This window comes from Oryctolagus cuniculus, chromosome 11 (assembly GCF_964237555.1).
Source record: "Oryctolagus cuniculus chromosome 11, mOryCun1.1, whole genome shotgun sequence".
Classification (NCBI taxonomy): Eukaryota; Metazoa; Chordata; class Mammalia; order Lagomorpha; family Leporidae; genus Oryctolagus; species Oryctolagus cuniculus.
In genome coordinates this window covers 16900047-16919024 of record NC_091442.1, presented here as the reverse complement: position 1 = coordinate 16919024, position 18978 = coordinate 16900047, and positions in this window count along the sequence as shown.

Here is an 18978-nt window from a genome sequence, read left to right as displayed (position 1 = left end):
ATAATGCAGTATCAACCCCTTGGACTAGAGCTTTGTCCTTAGGAGGCTGTTATCACAAGAGTGAGCACAAAGCCAGGAACAACAGCCTTGACCCTGGTAGACCCCAGGGAAAACTTGCTCACAGTCGCATCCGTGCAAAGACTCCTGGGCAGAGCTCTGTCCTTGGACAGATAGAAAATGAGCTCAGCAAATGCAGAAGCCATTTGGATTCATTTGTAAACCACAAACTTTAGCTTGACAGAAGCAGAATTAAAAATAAAATAAAACAGAGTTTTGCTCAAGTGAGAACCTCAAGTGTCACTGAATAGTGAACAGTCACTTAACTGTAGGTCCCCAAATTTAAGGCATAATGTGATGTTGGGCAAGTTTATTTTTTAGCATTTATGAGCCTGTAATTGCTCATATGTAAGTGTCTTAATGAATATTTATGATGGGTTATGGCATTTGGGGATGTCAGACAGTCATAGTTTTAAGGAGCAGGTACTAGTCTGCAGATGGGGCAAAACAGAGACACATGATACAAAGAAAGATGATGGAAAAAACCTTCTTTGGGTAGGTCAAGTATCCTGGCCTCCATGGAATATAGATCACAAGAAGAGGAATTGAAAATAATTACTACCCAACAGTGTTACCACCAAGAACCATTTAATTCCTGGCCTAGGAGTATTAATGGGGAGAGAAGGTAGAAGGGAAATCTGATTTCCTGAGCACCTACTAGATGCCAGGAAGCACATCATAAGTATATGAGTATCATATAGTGTCCCCATCTGTCCAGCTGTATAGCTACCACTGCTATAATTATATAGATAACAAAATGGAGGCTCTGAGAAGTGACTCCTTGTGCTTGAGGTCACACAGTTAGTAGTTAACAGAGCTGAAGTTCAAATCCAGATTTAACTGTTTCCAAAATCCTCATTTGTGGGGAGCAAACCGGACTAGACTGAGTTACTGGAATTAAGACTTATTCTATGCATCTGCTCTCCCACAATATGGCGCTGGGAGAGAAGTAAACAGCTTCCGCACAGCTGCCTCCAGTTCAACCAATAAACTGTAGGACTTGCTACTGATTGGAGGAGAGCAGCGTACTCGGCGTGTGGGCAGCCGAGTTGGGATTGGCGGAGGAGGACTATATAGGAGGAGAGAGACGGCATGCACCAGGAACATCTAAGGGGAACATCTATCTGAAGGAACACCTGTGCAGCCCCCGAGAAAGCCGGCCGGCGGTGTGCCGCTCCCCTGCGGAAGTGGGGAATGTGGCCAGGGGGAACTGCCCTTCCACGGAGGTGGAAGGGACAGTAGCCAACCCGGGAAGAACCAGCAGCAAACCCGGGGAGGGCCGAGCAGACGAAGGAACAGCGCAGGGTCCTGTGTCGTTCCTCCACGAAGAGGGGGAGCGACATAATGGTGCTGTGACTCGGATAGAAAACCTAGGACGGATAGGAAACTTAGGAGGGAAGAAACGGGAAGAACTGGGAAAATATCAGAGAGAGAGACTAGCAAACAGTCTAGGGAAAATATCGGAGAGAGAGACTAGCAAACAGCCTAGGGAAAAGCCGGACGAAAAAGGTGCCGGAAGAAGCTATTGAAAGCCTAGGCATAGACTCGGATACGGACTACGGGGGGAAGCTGGGAGAAATCTCTAAGGTCGAAAGCGAAAGTGAAAGCTAGAACAAACAGACTCGGATGCGGACTGTGGGGAGAAGCCAGGAGAAATGAGGGAGGAGTATTGTTGGAGGAAAGCTGGGGGAAACATACCGGGTAGAGAAAAATGTTAGGGAAATTGAAGCCGCGGGGGGCAGGCCGAGGCGGAAACGAAAGCCACTTTGGGATTCTCAAGTTAGCCTGGGAATAGGGGGCGAAAAGTTAAAACCAGAAGCCGAAACGTAAGCCTGGTTGGGATCCGTCTGATTAGCCCGGGGAGCAAAGGACGGGAAGCCAAACCGTGGGGCGGAGACGTAAGCTGGGTTGAATTCGCCAGGCTAGCCCGGGGAACTTGGATTGAATGCTAGTGGTGGAGACGCAAGCTACGCTGTGTGACTCGCGGAAGCCGCCGCGTGCAGAGATAGCACGGGGCGTGAATAGATAGGGAACGGGGCTGGCGCGAGGCCGTGGTGCAGACGCGAAGGGCGTGGAGACCGCGGAGTGTGCGCGCGAAGCCGAGCCGCGCAGAGCCAGGAGCCCGCCGGCGGGGCGAGGCGCCGGGAAGCCGCGCGGAGCCGTGAAGCTGCCTCGGGGCGGGCGCCGGGAGGCCGCGGGAATAAGAGAAACAGAAGTTTAGAAGTAAAAGGAGAGAAATAGGAATGCTGGAAGATAGAAGTAAAATGGGAGAAATAGGAATGCCCGGAGATAGAGAAACAGAGAAATAGAAAGGCCTCCCCTCAACATGGCAATGAGAAAGCTTGGATTCGGTCTGCCCGATTAGTGAGGCGATGAGCACCTGCGGCGGCTAGCAGCTTATGCGCCGCAGGTCACCGAAGACAGGCACGAATTAACATCAGTAAGGCCTCCCCACAATACAGCAATTAGGAGGCTTGGATTCGGTCTGCCTGATTAAGGCGGTAAGCACCAGCAAGCAGCTTGACCAGAGTATGAGCTGCAGGTCACCGAAGATAGGCACGAACCAACACTCCCCCACAATACGGCAATGAGAAGGCTTGGATTCGGTTTGCCTGATTGTTAGGGCTTGTAAGCCCCTGCAGGCAGAGCAGAGCATGCGCTGCAGGGCACCGAACACAGGCACGCATCAGCGCCTAAAAACCTCCTCACAACATGGCGAAGAGAGGACCCGGATTCGGTTTGCCTGATTGATAGGACTTGTAAGAACCTGTGGCAACTCTAGCAAGTAGAGCAGAGTGTGTGCCGCGGGACACTGAAGACAGGCGCGTATCAACGCCAAAAAAATAAAAAGAAAGGGGGATCTGTGGGGAGCAAACCGGACTAGACTGAGTTACTGGAATTAAGACTTATTCTATGCATCTGCTCTCCCACAATATGGCGCTGGGAGAGAAGTAAACAGCTTCCGCACAGCTGCCTCCAGTTCAACCAATAAACTGTAGGACTTGCTACTGATTGGAGGAGAGCAGCGTACTCGGCGTGTGGGCAGCCGAGTTAGGATTGGCGGAGGAGGACTATAAAGGAGGAGAGAGACGGCATGCACCAGGAACATCTAAGGGGAACATCTATCTGAAGGAACACCTGTGCAGCCCCCGAGAAAGCCGGCCGGCGGTGTGCCGCTCCCCTGCGGAAGTGGGGAATGTGGCCAGGGGGAACTGCCCTTCCACGGAGGTGGAAGGGACAGTAGCCAACCCGGGAAGAACCAGCAGCAAACCCGGGGAGGGCCGAGCAGACGAAGGAACAGCACAGGGTCCTGTGTCGTTCCTCCACGAAGAGGGGGAGTGACACTCATTTTTTTTTTCACCAAAGGGATATCTAAGCACCTTTCCAGATGTCTATCCCCAAAGAATCCCCTGGTTGGGTTAGTCTGGGGAGAGAAAGGTGTAAAGAATAGGTTAAGTGCTTGGGCCCTGCACCCCATGGGAGACCAGGAGAAGCACCTGGCTCCTGCCTTCGGATCAGCGTGGTGTGCCAGCCGCAGCGCGCCTGCTTTGGCGGCCATTGGAGGGTGAACCAATGGCAAAGAAAGACCTTTCTCTCTGTCTCTCTCACTGTCCACTCTGCCTGTCAAAAAAAAAAAAAAAAAGAATTGGTTACTATAGTAGTTGGAGATAAGACAGGCATGGGTGGGTGTGTGCATGCATCCAACTACCCACATAGCTCTGGTGCCTTCTCCATCTTCCTCTGGACAATCTCAGCTGCATTTATGATGACTTCAGTATGCAGGCACCCTCCACAGTTTAGCATTTAGCACAGACCTTTCTGCTGAGCTCCAGACCCAAATATTCAAATGGCTGCTGGACATCTTCAGTTGGACAACCTACAGGTACCTAAAACCTAATGTGCCCACAGATGTCCAACATGTCCAAGTGGATTCTATGCTTCCTTTCCTACTTACCTACTCCTCTTCCAATATTTTTTAAGATTCGTTTTATTTGTTTGATAGGCAAAGTGACATACACGGGGTAGGGCAGAGAGAGAGAGAGAGAGAGAGAGGGAGAAAGAGAGATATCTTCCATTCATTCACTGATTTTCACTCCCCAAATGGCCACAATGGCTGAAGCCAGGAGCCTGGAACTTCATCCAGGTCTCCCATGTGGGTGGCAGCACTCCAACATGAGATGCTGGCATTGCAGGTGGTGGCTTAACTCATAGCAGCACAACAAGTGGCTCCTCCCTTTCCAGTATTTGTTGAGTCAATGAATAGCATATGCTCAGGCTTTGTTCTGTACAATCTTTGGTCAACAAGTTCGAGACTTGCTTTAATTTTCTGATCAAGTGTTCCTCTGACTGCCTCTTCCTGCCATCTTCCCTATTTGGAGCATGGACCACTTTACGTTGGGACTATAGATGCGTTCTCTGCACTAAGAGCTCTCTCCGGTCTCTAATCATTCTTTAATTTATTTTTCACTGTCTTGATGGAAGTCGTATCAGTATATCTGGGCAGTGGAAGGTGTAAGTCTTTATCAGGAGGAAATTGGGAGATGGCTATGTTTGCTAGACCTTCATCTTACTCAAAGTACGGTCCACTGGTTAGCAGCTTCAGCAACCTTGAGAGCTTGTCGGAAATGTGGACCATCAGACTCCACCTCAGAACTCAGAATCAGAACCTGCATTTTAATAGGCTATCCAAGTTCTTATGCCACATGGAAGTCTGAGAAGCACTAAGATCAAGTTAACAACAAGAGCAAACTGCAAAAATTAAAAAGAATTAAGCAGTTTCATGGAAATATGAAGAGAATTATTTGACTAGAGGAAAGTAAACAAGTAAACAAAAATTTGACAGCTGCAACTCCTGGACCTCTGTATAAGGCCTAGGTGTTACTTTGTGCACATTGTCTCCTCCAAGTCACCCAAGGAGTCATTAAAGTCTCCAGAGAACACAAGGAAAGATGTTCATCATGATGTCCATTTGAAGATGAGGCAAGTGAAACTTACAGACGTGAGTGCAAGTGAGCATAGACACAGAATCTGAGTCTAGACTTCTGGACCCAATTGCTCTAGTTGCCCCTATTAACAGATATGTCCCACTTCCTCCATCGCAAAGCTTCATAGCTCTGTGGTTCTCAAACTTGAGTGTGCATCAGCATCACCTTCAGGGCTGCCGAAAACACAGAAAGCTGGGTCCCATCCCCGGAGTTTCTGATTCCATTTGGGTCTGGAGCTCGTCAGAGGTCTGTAATCTCAGCTGGGGTTGAGGATTTGCATTTCTAACAAACTCCCAGGTGATGATAATGTTACTGGTCTGTAATTTGTGAGCTTGAATCATTAGATTGTTGGAATGATGAATACCTATCACTATGTGTTTACGAAGACTGAGAATGTCATTGTTGTCATATCTCATTTCATTTAATCCCTTTAACTTTTCAATGCAGACAATATCACTTTCCTTTTACATATAAGGCAAGCTGAATGACAGATTCAGTATATTTTCTGGGTTAATGCACCTCTAGGACTAGAAGGCAAATCCATCCAAGCCCACAGACAGCTTCAGTGCTATAGTATACTATCTTGAATCAGGAAGAGCCTCTAACTTTATCTAGGTTGGCAGATGGGAAATGGAGGCCTGGAGAGCAAAAGTGAGCTTTCTTGAGTTCCATAGCAGGGTAGGGGTAGAGCCAGCTGGGGAACCTGATCTCTTGACGCTGGAACCAGTCATTGTCTACTCCAACAGCTACTGTAGACCTCCTTGGAACTTGGGCTCCCAAATACACCCCAAGGAACATTGCGCATGAGTTCAGACACTTTTCAAGGCCACATATATTGACTTGACAGACTTGAGAACCAACAATCACTCTCAAGAAGTTATCGTGTAGTTCCTGTACGTAGGATACACATTCAATCACGGGGCTTGAATTGGCCTATCTAATCCTTGGTGCCAAACTAGCTATCGGATGTCCTTCATTGTACTATGGGACTGGTGCAAAAATTTCTTCCTGCCCTTCAGGAAGCTCAAAGTCTAGAGGAGGAGACAAGCAGGTGCACAAAATCTCTGTATTTTAGTAATAATAACAGTACATGCTTGGTAGGGGATGGCTACTTGTTGGATCTTCTTGGCCAGTTATGAAGATGTGAGTATTACTACCATTTTTATAGATGAAGAAACTCAAGCTCCGAAATCTTATATAACTTGCAAATGGAAGGGGTTCAAATAATCTGTGTGCAAGTCACTTTGATTCCAGAGCCAGTACTTTTTAGCGTCTCATTGCATCATACCATCTGTATGTGGGTATACACGTCCATGCTATGGAACAGAGGAATCACCCTTGGCTTACAAAGAAAATCCAGGCCAAACAAGGGCAGGAACCAAATTTATTCTGCCAGAGAATGCATGGTGTTTCAAACACATTGTTGGAAAGAAAAGAAGTCCAGTCTTCATAGTTCTGATGAGCTAATTATGTTAACTCTTATCTGCTCATTAAAGCCATATCTGTCCTAGGCTACTCTTGGTTAAATCAGTTCCTAGTCTTCTATTCTCTTTTTTAAAAAGAAACGCTTACCTGATTTAACCCCCCGCAACACACACATCTCTTTATTACATCCCAGGACTCCCTTAGTCTTCTCATCTTTCCTTGTGGCCCCTGAATGGGGGAATTCCTGTCCTCAAACCATGAACACCTTTAGTTAGACCTCAAATTGCAAGAATTAAAGGCAATTAAATGAGATAATGCACACGACATCATTTTCAAGTCATAAAGTGCCTTACAGATTTGAAGGGTTATTATTATGAGTCTTTTCTGTTAATGAGTATTAATGGGCTAAGGCTGCAGATTCCTCATGCTGCAGAGCCGTAATATTAACTATATGGAAGCTTAATTTTTAAAGAGAATTAGAATGTACTTAGAGAAGAGGCAGCAAAAATATTTGGATTCAATTATCTCCCTGGGTTCTTGGTATTTTGACCATAATTTTCATGAAGTTAAATTCTTATGTATTTGCATAATTGTTTGTCTTTTTTCTTAGCTAATTGCTTTAGGATATCTGCCCCTACATTATTCTGCATTTTCATGGTCCTCTTGATTGGATTTAATTTTATCAATTAAGTAGAATTTCTATTTGACTTTGGTGTATATGGAATTGAAAGGACATATAAAATTTTTTTTTCTGGGAATTAAGAAGTGGTTGGAGACATCTGCAGTCAGGGTGACCTCAGTGAGCTGACTTGAGAGAAGTTCACGTGTGGACCTTCACACAAAAGCCAGCAGTCAGTCATCGTGTTATCATCATTATTAATGTTGACTCTGGTAGATACACAGACAGGGTTTTGGATCACAAGGACTCTCTAAGAGCATGCTACAAGTTTGGGTCTTATTTTCTAGACTGTGGAGCCATTGGAGGTTCTTGAGGGAGGGGAAGGGTGTTGAGCATAAGTTCTGGGTTTTGAGGGTGTTAACTCTGGCAGTTTGGGTGGGATATGTGTAACAGTTAGAATCAGGAAACCAGGTAGAAACTATTCCAATAACCTAAGAGACCATTGCAAGGCCAGTGGAGCTGGAGAAGAAAATTCAGACACAAGAAATTTGTGCAGTTGGAAATGGACCAGACTTGGTGGTTGATCAGCTATGGGGGATGATGGAGAACAGGGACTGCTGGTGATCCCCAGGGGTCTGGTTTAGGCTACTGGGTGGATGAAAGAAGAAGAGCTGTTTTCTTGGGGGGTGGGAGTGGAATGATGAGTTTTGTATATATAGTGGCTGGCATGGTTCTTGATTTCTGGGACTATTATAGGGTAACTCCTCTTTTAGATAACTGGTGTTAATTATGCTCCAGAGACCCAAATAGAACATGGCAAAGACATTTATAAAACAATGACCATGGCCATCTCTTATTTCAACCTTTGTATTTTTTTTTGACAGGCAGAGTTAGACAGAGGGAGAGAGACAGAGGGAAAGGTCTTCCTTTTTCCGTTGGTTCACCCCCCAAGTGGCCACTATGGCCGGTGTGTTACGGCCGGCACACTGTGCGGGTCCGAAGCCAGGAGCCAGGTGCTTCCTCCTGGTCTCCCATGCGGGTGCAGGGCCCAAGGACCTGGGCCATCCTCCACTGCCTTCCCAGGCCACAGCAGAGAGCTGGACTGGAAGAGGAGCAACCAGGACAGAACTGGCGCACTGACCGGGACTAGAACCCGGGGTGCCGGCACTGCAGGCGGAGGATTAGCCTAGTGAGTCGCGGTGCCAGCCTCAATCCTTGTATTTTACAACTGAGGAAATGGAGGCTGAAAGGGGGAAAGCAACTTAACGAAGACCACAGATACTTTATCAAGGAGCAGGGCTGATATTTGAGCCCACTACCACCCAAGCTGGAGCTCCCTCCTACCCTATCCTAGCTGATGAGGATAGAATGTGCTCCAGGACAATTTGGTTTGCCAAAAGAACTTGGACTCTGGGGGGTATTTTGCAACCCTTGATGACATCTCATTTTCTTTTCAATGAGTACCAGTTTCAGACATACTAATGGATGAAGATAGTCACCCATAGAAGTAACACTGCTGGTGGTGGCAGTAGGGGTCAGGAAGCAGAGAGGTAGTGAGAAGGGGGAATCACTAAGGGGTAGGGAACAAGGAAGGTTTGAAGTACCAGGCCAGGGTACCCATGCAAAGCATGAAGGCAAAGACCAAAAGAGCCCGTCCCAGCCAGCAGGAAGGAAAGGACTTTGTTGGAGGAGCTCAGAATACTTACCTTGGGCAAAAGAGCTGGAAACGCCGAGCCTCTAAAGCTCTCCAATCACCTGTCTTGGGTGAAGTCCATTACACAACCCACTTGTGTTAGCATATACAATTGAATATCTACAGTGACAAGGGAGCTAACTGCCTAGCAAAACTTTTGTATCTTTGTTAGTAAAACTCATTCTCCAATTGATGAGTAGAAAGATACTCCTGACAATGAGCAGAAATAATTCCTCTCCCACAATACCTCTCCGTGGTTCTTAGTTTCCCCTCTGTCATATACGGTTGTCTTACTAGGCTGGTTACGTCTCTCTGCAAGACAGCAACACTAGTTTGGAACAGGCTAATGCTAAAAACAAAGCACCATGGCACACCATCAGGGATGGCTGCAGAATTTATCACACACATTCTGCAAGATTTATGAAATGGAAATGCAGAGCCTGTCTAGACATACTGGGGAATGAAACTCCTCTTCTCAAAACCCACTGTCCAAATTCTTGGTGTAATTGCAATAATTCCCACTGCCGGAATTGTAATTTTCTTTCCTAAGATGAGTATCTTGATAAGGTAGCAAGAGGCAGAAGCATTCCACCAAGTTACTTGCCCAATCTGTCATGGAGCTGTCATGGGATTTGGGGCATGGACAACCAAAGCTTTGTATCACCCTCAGATGTCAACAGGTGTGCCCCTAATGCCAACACACCCTCTAGGATGGGGAGTGAAACCAAACAAGGCCTCACCCCACCAATGTGAAGTGTATACCCCAGGTGGAGGGTGGCAGCAGTCATGGGGTAGGGAGGGTGAGGTTAAGGGGAGAGGGTACCAGGGGATAGGGCACAGGTGGTCTGGAATCTACCCAAGGGAAGAAGGTGGCAGAAGGTTGGACCATTTAGGAGCTGAGACCCTAAGTCCTAGGAGCATGATCTATGAGGCCTGGGGGCCTCTGGTTCTCCCTTTACCCTCTTGGAAGCCTTTTTTACTGGAAGAAAGTCCCCTATATTCCACAAGCATGCTCTCTTTGATTGGGAACCTGGCATCCTTCTTCCTCTATGTTACCCATCCACATTGTCCCATAAATTCAGAATCAGTCTGAGTCCTTGCAGAACATAGCTGGTGGGTACTCTGAGGATAACGGGAGATTTCAATGAAGGGAATGTTTATAAAGGGACAAGCCAAGAGAAAGGCAGCAAATAGAGGTGAATAAATACTGCTGGTCTTTATCAGAGAGCTGTAACTTCTGCAGAGGGTTGTGTGGCAAGAGCTTTGGCCTGGGTGGGGGAACACAGCCATGGACCACTCTGATCTTAGAGATTAAGTGGGAAAATAAACACCTTCACCATCCCCTCCCTCCATCCTTCAATCTCCTACATGTGTTTCTCATTGACTAAACCTTGCTTCAGATACAGAGCAAGGTGATAGTGTCCCCCAGAGGTCTTGCTCCTGGGAATCATAGCGGAGTAGAGTATGGTAGAGTGGGAGTGGGTGGGAAAATGGAGGAAGTCCAGTTGAAATCTCAAGCCCTGGCTCATCTCTTGCTTGGTCTTGATCCTCTCAGCTGAGCCACAAATGCTTATCTTGTTTTAAATAATCTCTTCATCTCCAGTTTGTTGGGGCTTTGGTCTCCAGTCAGTGATACTCTTGTATTAACTACTGCTTGGTGCTATGCCAAGTTTTCATTTTCACCTGACCTTTAAAATCCCAAGCCCCAAGGTATAGGCTCTACCTATCTCCCTGGGACCACAAATGGTTAGAATTAGGGCTCTGTGAGCTGCCTGGACTTATCTTCTCTGTCACATTCCTGTGTCAACTTTTATCTAGCCTTTCTGAAAGCTTCTTTAAGTTCAGGATGTGTGTCCAATCTTTTCTCAGCCATTACGAAATGTGAGCAGATACGGGCACTTCCCCTCAAGGCTTCTGTCACATTTTTCCAACCATTTTCTCCTTGTTGATCATAATTAGGGCTGGAGAAGTGGGTCCCACTGGGAATTTAGGTAGTGAGAGAGAAGACAAGAACATTTTAGATATTGTGTGTTCAGTCAACTGAGATTTGGAACAGGAGCGTGTCAAGTTAAACCTCCTGTCATCTCTAGAGTAGAACCAGGCCCCTGCCTCAAAGTCCCCACAGTCCTTCTTGATCTTACCCCAGAACCCTGTACCTGCTCTCTGATGCCTTGGCAGCTGTCATGCTCTGTCCACTCATGTGCCCAAATACTAGGAACTGCAAATATTTTTAGCCCACAATCATTGTATTAACCCATTTCATCTATACTGACCATCTATCTTTGTTCTTTTTCCTCTTCTTAAATTCATTAACCCTTATGTGCTAGACAGAATTATGACCCACCTCTCTCATAAATAATCATGTCCTAATCACCAGAATCTGTGAATTTGTCTCCTTGCCTGGCTAAAAGGACTTCACAAATGCAATTAAATTAATGATTTGCTTGTGAGCATTTTTCTGGATTATCCATGAGGAGCCAGTATGACCACAAGGGCCCTTATTAGAGGGAGGTAGGAAGATCAGATTTAGAAAAAGTGACTTGATCTGTGTAGGCAGAGGTGGAAATGCTGTCATTTCAAGAAGAGGACTATATGCCAAGGAATGAATGTGGGGCATCAAGGAGCTAGAAAAGGCAAGGGAAGGATTCTCCCCTGGAGCCTCCACAAGAAACAGAGCCCAGCTGACAGCTGACCCACTTGTAGCCTCTGAACTCTACAATTATAGGGGAATGGACTAGTATTGTTTTAAGCAGCTAAATTTGTAGCACTTATTATAGCAGCAGTAGAAAACTAATAAGCCTTGCCACTCAAAGTGTAGTTTATGCCATTACCAGGATCTGGGAATTCCTCAGAGACAAGAAATCTTCAACCCCAACTAGGACCTACAGAATCAGGACCCACATTTTATCACCATATCCAGGTGATTTCAATGCATGTGAATTTTTATGCTTTAGTTTTCCTGTCAATATATTTAACTTCAACTCGAACCAATCCAGGTTAGAAAGGATCTATTCCAAGAAGGGAAATTGGTTTTCATGTGAGACAGAAGGAAAAATATGGCACCCCCCCACCCTTTTTCTGCCAAACTCACTTTTATCTAAATCTGGTCAACAAAGGATCCAATATTTTAAACATTATTTTAAAATTTAATCTATTTAATACCTTATTACTTTTCTCTGGTGCTGAGGTTAGAGTAGAAGCAATCTTTGATTCTGAACTTATTGTCATCAACTGATCACACTCCTGTCCCCATCACATTTGGTAGGAGACCAACTGTGTCACTGGTTCTGGTTCTGAATAAACAATGAGAAAGAGGCAGCAGTTTTTTTTTTTTGTTTGTTGTTTTTTTTTTTTTTTTTTTTTTTTTGCAGGAATGATGAAGTAGGACTTGTCCCCACTACGGACTTTAGATCTGCGTGCTACCTGCACGCACCAATGTGAACTATGGTCCTTGCTCCAGACCTAGAGTTAGATAAGTAGATGAATTCAGATCCATCAATGGCTGTGAATCAAAGCAGAAAGCCCCACACACTGTGGAAGGCCAGCACCAACAACCAGATGAGCAGGAACCTCTAATACACATGTTCTTGTAATAATATCCTTCTGCGTGAAAATTAACACATTTCTCTCAAGACAAGAAGGTTGTTATGTTTATCTCTTAGCAAGGACAAGAAGCAATCTCCCCACATAACCTGGGAGGAGAAATATGTCTTATGGATTTAGACTCCTCAAATTTTTGGGGAGCCCTTCTTGCTGCCCACTTAGTTGGGGAATCTGTTTCCAGATCCATCCCTTCCAAATTTGATTTCCATTTGCCTGTGGAGTTTGGAACTTCTGCTCTGGGATTGCTGAGATTCTTCATAAAAGTCCTCTTGAGAAGGAAGCCTTAATAAAGCTATCCAGGAAGCCATGAGTTCTCATCTCTCCACGATCTTGATGTAGGGAGTTCTGTTGATTGCCAACCAGCAGGAAGCACACTGGTTATGTCCTGGAGCCTGTGTAGAAAGGAGAGTCTTAATGCTTTTAAGTAAGTCTTTGGGTTGAAATATATTTCGAGGATAATTAACATCAGATAAGTACAAAGGCAGAGTTTCTTGTCTTCCAAGTTTGAAACCCACATTAGCTAATTAATTCTAATTAGAGGCTGAAAGTTACATGAGGCATGATAAGCATGTAATAGGTGGGATTTTACCTTTGTCTCCTGACAAGTTAATTAATGAAAATGAACCTGGGGGGCTTCTTTCCAGAAAGAGGTACCTTCTTTCCAGCTAGGCACTAGAAGGTACTTTTTTCTTGGAAGAGTTTTGGTGTTAGAGGAAGCTTGCACCATGTCCCAGAGGGAGTCCATCCTTCAATATTAATGCCTTTATGTATTCCAGAAACAGAGTGAGCATTTATTTGGCTAAGAATTGGGCTAGGTCTGAAGGAGACATCATCTCCATGCTTGAGAATCTCGCAGTCTAGTTGGGGGCGGCAAGGCACAAATAAATAAACCAAAATAATGGCATCTTGGCCAAAGCTGTATGACAAGAAAAAAAGAAGTTACAGTGTTAGAAAGGAAGATAAACAATACCATGATTTGTATAATACATATATGTAATGACTTGGAAAAGTCAAAATTATAGTGATGGAGAATTGGTTAGGGGTTAGGTATATGAAGAGGCATTGACTAAAAGGAAGCAGCACAGAATTTTTTGGGGGCTTATTCTGTATACTGATAATGGTTGTGATTAAATAAAATAAACCTGCATGTATTGAAACTCATAGAACTGTATACTAAAACAGTTTTTCTGCTTGTTATGCTAAATAGAGAAAAAGAATAAAATAGACTAAAACTACATATATGCATCAACACTTTGCATCTTGATGCTGAGTGAAAAAACAGACTTGTTTTAAATTTGAATGTTGACACTTTTTTATATTCTATTTATTTGAAAGAGTTGGAGGGAGGGAGGGAGGGAAGGGGGGAAAGAGAGAGAGAAAGAGAGGAGGAGGGAAGGAGGGATGGGGGAAAGAGAGAGAGAAAGAGAGGAGGGAGGGAGGGAGGGAGGTGGGGGAGAGAGAGAGAGAGAGAGAGAGAGAGAGAGAGAGTCTTCCATCTGCTGGTTCACTCCCCAAATGGCTGCAATGGCTGGAATTGGGTCAATCTGAAGCCAGATGCTAGGAGCTTCTTCCAGGTCTCCCATATGGGTGCAGGGACCCAAGGACTTCGGCCATCCTCCACTTCTTTCCTAGGCACATTAGCAGGGAGCTGGATCAGAAGTGGAGCATCCAGGACTCAAATGGTGCTCACATGGGATGCTGGTGCTGCAGGCTATGGCTGCTGTGCCACAGTGCTGGCCCTGACACTACTAAAAATAAGTATTTTAAAAGGAATCCTTACCTAAGTACATATATACATATAAATGTAGTTTATAATCTGAAGAATATACGAACTAGCTGAAGCAAGTAAACAAGGAAAAGATTATTCATTTTAATACATAAAATAAATAAGCAAATGAACAGAAAATGCTGAATTTAGGCCCAGAGAGAGAGATGGAGAGAACTCTCAGGGCATTGGAGACTGACTCTGCTCATTCATGAGTCATGGGCTTTGGGAGTTGCCTCGATACCCTTTTGGTAATTTTGCCATACTTGTTTAAACTAAGAAAGGCATGATTTGTAGATCATATGGCTGTCTATATAGAAAGCTCATGAGACTCAGTTAAAAGTGTGTGATTCTAATAAGAGTTCAATAAAGTAGCTGGATATAAGATGAACATGAACAAAAGCATTCCTATTGATCAGAAACATGTAATTGGAAAATGTAAAATATAAAAGGACCCCATTTATATTAGCAAGAACAATGCAAAAAATAAATAACTAAAACTCTTGGAAACTAACTAGAAATAAACTAGATTCATATGGCCACAAATATAAAACTTTACTGAAAGTCATGAAGAATGGCAAGAATGGGTAGAGAGACATATTGTGGTCCTGGCTGGGGAGAGTCAATCAATATTTCAAAGATGTTGGTATTCCTCAAATTAATGAATACATGTAAAGCAATATCAATAAAAATCCATATGAGCAAAAATATAGGGGGAATGTGAAAGTTGATTCCTTGGAATGTGAGCACCCCAGGTGGACTAAGGTGCTGGCGTGGGGCATGGAATGCATTCTTGTTGGGCCAGACCATGGAGAGCCTCAGCTGCCAGACCAAAGATTGTGATCTTCATAGGGAAACTCCTAAAGAGTTCTTGAAGGTTTGAATTCAGGTCTCAGTAAGATCAGAATTGTATTTCTTGACTGACATAGAGGACTGAAGGAAAGGGTGAGACTGAAGGCAGGAAACCTAACTAATGATATAGAACCATCCCCTTAACTGGTTGGAAGGCTTGCTATAGAAACCCCCTTCCCACCAAAAAAAACCTGTCTGCTTACTTTATATTCAGAAAATCAATCACTTGCATATTCAGGGTGGAAGAAAGGAGACATTCATTGCAATGTGCACAGCAAGGAGCTAGGCAGCTACAACCTAATTCCCCAGCTCCCTCAGGAGACAGGGGTGAAGGTTCCCATGGATTGAAGTTGGGATGAGAGGTGCATATTCAGCATGTGTCCAGGTTCCTGGTGCTTATGGCCTTTCTTTGATTGGTCAGTGATGAGGTGCTTTTCAGAGAATTTTTATGGTGGCAAAATGGGCTTCTGTCATCTGAGAGCTACATGCAGGTGGTAGTTATTTTCTGCCCTGGACTTGGAATGCCCCAGAAGAAACCCTTGGAGACAATACTGACTATTGGAGAAGTAAATGACCTCACGGGTCCAGTGATCAGAGCTTTGTAGAACCAGCTGCACCAGTCCCTGAATTCAGTGAGTTAATATTAGCAAGTGGTTGATTTGCTATCAAAAATGCAAGCTATGGAAGGGAGGCTGGGAGACTGGGGCCTGATCTGCCTTCAGGGCATGGTATAGGGGCTCAGTTTCTCTAGGAGTTTACTAACTGAAATGGTCATAAATGACAACCGTCTTGCATGATCCAGAAGAGTTTCTCAGGGAATGCTAGCACCTTCCCTTCCATATTCTCCCATTCCCTGAAGCAAAAGTCCAGAGAAGAGGTGAACTAACACCGGTTCGTGAGAGGAAGTGGGGTATGTTATGTATATCTTGCATTCAGGGGCAGTGTGGTTCATGGGCAAAGATTTCTTAAGGAAGATGCCAAAATGTGGAGTCTGAGAATCTAGCTAGACAGAAAACAATAACGAATGCTACATTTTATTAAGCACCTACTTCTGTGCTACAGGAACAAGCATTAGCCCAGTTTTCATTTGTCCTTCCCGAGAGGAGCCAGGTTAAGTGCCCATGGGACTGAGTCACGTTCTAACCCCTGTCCCTCTCATTATTGGCATCCCAGCACCTGTGCAAATGTTTGCTGCACTGAGTCAAATTACCAGATGCCACTTCCCTGGAAATTTACTTGCTGTGGGTTTGGCTGATGCCTCATCTTGATCAGTAAATCCCTTTCTTCCCATAAATAAGTCACTGTTTGGCAAGGAGGGGCAGAGAAGGGTCTAGTGGAAGGGGTGGGGACAGCAGGAAGGGCTGAGTAATGGAACTCGAAGTGTTTCTATAAATTAGGAACCACCCTGCCTGCCACTGACCCAGGCGTCTTTATCAATTTGCTCCTCCACGCCCTGCCAGCCTAGCACAATAAAGCTTCCTGTCCATTTCAGGTCTAATCACGCGGAACGTAAATCCCTCAGCAGAGAGGCAGTGCGAGGGATGGGGCGCGATCAGCAGGACCGTTCGTTTCCATCCTCGGGCAGTAATGAAATCATGAATGCACATCCGCTCGCCAGAGCAGCCTCCCTCCAAACTGGGAAGGAAGCGTCACCTGCTTCACCCTCGTGAGGCTCGCGGGGCGTCCTGAAGGAGACGGAAACTAACGCTTATTGAACGATTCTGGCGTGCAGCGTGCGTTATGTGTGATTCAATCCTTTTAGAAGCACTGGGACACCTGCTCCATTATCCTCATTTTACAGCTAAGGAAGCTGAGCTCAGAGAGGGCAGTGGCCCGCGATCGCAGAATTCTGGGTGGATCTCCAAGTACATCTGTGCAATGTCAAATCCTTACATCAGGCTGTTTTTTTTATAAGTTACTGAGTATAGGATAACTTTATTATTATTTTATTTTGGGATTTCTGGCAGAAAGTTAAGGAAATTAGAGGTATTTCTTTCCTTCAGTCATGTTGGCTGTGCCAATTTCATAAACATTTACTGAACATCTATTTCGTATCCATCCTGGCTCTGATTTTTGGTTCTTAATTAAAATTTGTTTATTTTCATTTTATTTGAAAGGAAGAGAGAGACAGGGACAGACAGACAGATTGTCCATCTGCTGGTTCAACCTCCAAATGCATGCAACAGCTGGGGCTGAGCCAGGCCTGAGCTGACAGCCAGGAGCTCAGTGCAGGTCTCCCACAGTGAGCATTAGCAGGAAGGTGGATCCAGAAGTGGAGCTGGGGCTTGAACCCTCACTCTGATACGGAATGTGGTCATCCCAAATAGTGTTTTAGTTACTGTGCCAAATGTCTGCCCCCTGGCCCTCAATTTGGAACATGGTTTGCCACCATTCATGCTGAACAGAGACAATAGTCCCGACCTCTGGGATCTGCTTCTTGGTTCTTAGATACCTGGTTTGTATTTCAGGCCATAATATCTGCCCTAAGATCCTCATTCTTGATTTGGAAATCATACTTAGCTCCTCTCCTTCTACCTCATTCAATTTTGAGTTTCCCCCCTGTATTCCTGCACCTCCTAGTCTCACCTCCTCAGGACTCACCCTATCAGTTTAGCTCCTAGCTTGTCCTTCAGGTGAGAATCAAACACTCCATACTTTGGATATAGAGACAAGTAGGGCGCTGTCCTTCTCTGGATTGAGAGCGGAGACTCACTGGGAAATGCCACATACCCAAGTGCATAAAAAGTAGATCATAATTCAATAAGGGCTAAAACAACACACACAGAAAGTTTAGTGAGATGTGAGATATGGTAGCAGAAAACTAATGTCCTGTTCTCTTGGTCATGATACATTTTAGAATCTTGGCAGACATCCAATTCTATTAGTGCTTGAACTCTCAGTTCCTGACAAACGTGTTAGTTGAAATGGGAACACTCTTAGTACTTGTTGTTGTTGTTTATACAATCTGGCCGAAGAACATAGATTCCTGAACTGGTAGGCAGCTCCACAATAATGTTCTCGAGTATAAATGGCCTGGTGTGAGGCCTGTAGACCGGGAGAGCAGGAGACTTGTGACAGGAGATTTTTAGTTAGTGCTTCAGTCACTTCCTATCTGAAAGGCAGTTGTTTTCATTGAATGAGAGTGGGGATTCATCATGTATTACCTAGAAGTTGTTCCTGAAGCCATCAGCCTTCCAGCACTCCTTATTCTTATCTCTATTTAGCCACAGGGATTCTACATTTTCCCAGAAATCAAAAAGGAAGGGATTGTGGTGGAAAATAGGGAATGCACCTTTGTATACCTGTCTTATCTGTCCCTGATGCTCTCACAAAATCCTGCAGACTGGATAATTTAGAAAGCATGGGGATTTCTCCTCTGACAGTTCTGCAAGTTGGGACGTCTAAGTTGCCACATGGTGTCTGGTGAGGGCTTTGCCCTGCTTCCGAGGTGGTGCTTTGGTCCTGCTTCCTCCGGAGGGGAGGAGTGCTGTGTCCCCGGTGGTGCAGGAGTGGGAGAGGAGGAACCCACCCTGCAAGCCCTTGAGCAGGGCCCTAACCCCATCCTTATAAGCTCTGCTGTCACGACTTCATCACCTTTTAAAAGCCTCAACTCTTTTTAACACCTTATTTTTATTTATTTGACAGGCAGAGAGACAAAGACAATTAGAAAGAGAGATTCCATCTATTCATTCTGAAGAACCTTAAAATCAAACCAAGATGGAGTGACTTAAGCTAACGCTGTTAAAAACAAGAAGTCACCTTTGCCCCAAATAAAATTAAAGTTTAAAAATTATAGCCCTAAACTTTTTCCCCCAGAGCTAAAATTAGGTGCAGCTATAAAAATAAGGGACGGGACCCTATGCTTAGCTAGCTGAGACACTTGCGCCTGGCTGTGCTAAGACCTAATCCATTTTGTATGCCTCCTAATACTCAGATAACGGTGTGGGAAGCAGGATGCTGCTCTCCCTCCAGGGGAACG